We start from the raw sequence: 2,984 nt of genomic DNA, 5'->3' as shown, positions 1-2,984 counted from the left end.
CTGTTTATGTTGTGTTAATGCATTTCAGTCCTTCATTCTGCAAAGTTCTTGTTCAAAGTGAACAGTTTGGGTGATGGTCACATCTTTGGAAGATCAAGGAATTACATTTGTCCAACCAACTATATCAGCCCTTTAAATCCAGAGCTGAACATGGCTTTTCCCTGTCACCAGGGGTCAGATTTTTGTGACAATAGGAAATATCCACAGATCTTTAAAAATGGTGGACAGGACCTGTGTGCACAAGTCCCGTCCCCCACAGATCCAATTTTTGCTGATGGGGAAAGGAGGCTGGACATTATTCACACAGAAGGAAAACCGGAATTCAGTGAGGACCCACTTTCAATGTTGCAAGGGTCTTACCCATAGTGTGAGAGTCATGAACTGACGGAGTTGTCATAAACACTCTTGAAGGGGGAGTAACGTTTGTAGAACTGTCATGATGCTTGCTGTTTCAACATAAAAAGCACTAATTCCCAGTGAGAGTTTAAAAACTCTCTGCTGGTCTTTTTTGATCGACAGGAACATTTCCCCAAGCACCATCATGTCATAATGAACGCTTGGCACAGTTTCAAAATCTACAATTATCTCAGCAGCGGTTCAGGGTTCACAATTTGATTGACAGCTTAAAGAGTATATTAAAGAATTAGCTGTCTTTGATGTGAGGTTGGAATAGAAAATTGTTTTTATAAGAAATTAATCACAAGATTTAAAAGCAGTGAATTGATTCTATGAATGATTTGTTTCAGTATCAGTGTGTAGGAGTGAGAGCTGTATTGTTAGAAATGAATTTCTGGTTAGCACTGCTGCCTCATGGCGCAGAGGGCATGGTTGGTTCCCGGGTCACTGTCTTTGTGGAGTATGCTCATTCTCCCCGTGTCGGTGTGGGTCTCACCCCTACAAACCCCCAAAAAGATGTGCACGGTAGGTGGATTGGCCATGCAAAAAATGCCGCTTAATTGGGGAAATAAAATGGAGTACTTTTTTTAAAACAAAAAATGGAGTACTTTTTTTTAATACAAAAAATCATCTCATGGCTCCTGAGGTCTGCCCATCGTGAATGTTGGATGAGTGGCCATGAAGGGTGCATGGAGAGTATGACGGGCCCTGTGGAGAAGTGGATTGGGGGCTTGAGTTCCCGTTGAGGGTATGAGGGGCTAGATGCAATGAGGGAGGCTGAAAGGTGAGGGCGACAGGATCTGCGGACCAGTTTAGCTCAATGGGCTAGAAAGCTGGTTTGTGATGAGAACCAGGCCAGCAGTGCACGTTCAATCTCTGTACAAGCTGAGGTTATTCATGACGGCCCTGCCTTCTCAAATTTGCCAGTCGCCTGAGGTATGGTGATCTGACTGGTTAAGCCACCACCAGTCAGCTCTCCCCCTCAAAGGGGAGCTCCCCCTTCAGCCTACGGTCATTTGGGCCTAAGGCAACTTTACTGTACCTTTATAAGGCTTAATAGTTTGTAGAGCAACTAAGCCGAAGTCCCAGAGAATCCAGTGGACTTTTTATCCGGCTTGCCTCAACACTTGCCACCCCTGTGGCTAACTGCATTCTGCTTCCAGGGTCAGCATGCCCAACTTACCATGCACCTGTTCACCCAGACAAAAAATCACATGTTTTGGGTATTTTGTTTTTTACTGAGGCAGGTCTAGCGAGTTGTGAACTTGCCTGCCTGAGGTACCTGCCTGAGGTACGCTAATTCCAGCCCGGAGCCTGGTTCTTGCATCATTATTCTTTTTAGTTGACCGAGTAAGAAATATTGGATTGTGTGCCCCTTCATTTATGTAGGAAATAACTGTTGCGTTGTTGCTTAAAAGTTGAACTGAAAGTTCTAACTGTGCCTGGAAACATTAAAAATACTAACTTTACTGTTTGGCTTCTCAACATGTTGTCCGAAGGGGGGCCGTGGGCTCAGATACCTTGTCTCCACTTTTTTCACAATAGCTTAGGTAGTCTTGTGATGTATACTCTGCCCAAGGGCAGGTCCTTGGCTCGTAGTCTGTCAACAGTTCATCCCAAGCTGTTTTCTTGGTAGTTTCTGGTGGTTTGCTAGTGCCTTCCCCTCTCAGAGCAGGTTGATAAGACAACTCCCAAATTCATCTCAGATAGAACAGGAATTGAACATGTGCTGTTGTTGTTATCCTGAACCACATGCTAGCCATCTAAGCTAACTGTTCTCCATACCCTAGGTAGGTAAAAGCCAAAATGCTAAGACTATGCATAAACCCTGTCGTCAGTCCAGAGGTCTGTGCATCTGTTTAAACATGGAAAACATCATACAGTGCCATTTGTTTACAGGCATCAATAAAATATTAATCTTGAATGTTGTAATTGTGAATCTTCCAAACTTAATGAACAAACAAATGGAGGATTGGACAACAGCATCTTTAATATAAACTCTGGTAAACAAGTATTTGAAAAGGGAAAATATATAGGATATGAGATTGGGCAAGGAATTAAGATTAGGGTAATGGCGGAATGGTTGCACAGTGGTTAGCACTACTGTCTCATGGCGCCGAGGACCCAGGTTCGATCATGGTGCTGGGTCACTATTTGTGTGGCGTTTACTCATTCTCCCCGTGTCTGTGTGGGTCTCACCCTCATAACCCAAAGATGTGAAGGGTAGGTGGATTGGCCACGCTAAATTGCCTCTTAATTGGAAAAGAAAAGAATTGGGTACTTTAAATTTATTTAAAAAAATTACAGTAGCTAGCTCAAGTTGAAGATCTACCACTACGTAACCATTTCTGTGTTATAATTTCCATGATCGGCACAGTGGTTAGCACTGCTGCCTCACAGTGTTGGAGACCTGGTTCAATTCCAGCCTTGGGGGAAGTCTGTGTGGAGTCTGCAAGTTCTCCCCATGTCTGCGTGGGCTTCCTTTGGGTGCTCAGATTTCCTCCTACCGTCCAAAGATATGCAGGTTAGGATTGGCTATGCTAAATTGCCCCTTAGTGTCCAAAGGTTGGGTGGGGTTACGGAGATCG

Source organism: Scyliorhinus torazame, chromosome 16 (assembly GCF_047496885.1).
Source record: "Scyliorhinus torazame isolate Kashiwa2021f chromosome 16, sScyTor2.1, whole genome shotgun sequence".
NCBI lineage: Eukaryota > Metazoa > Chordata > Chondrichthyes > Carcharhiniformes > Scyliorhinidae > Scyliorhinus > Scyliorhinus torazame.
Note: the sequence above shows the minus strand (reverse complement) of the source record.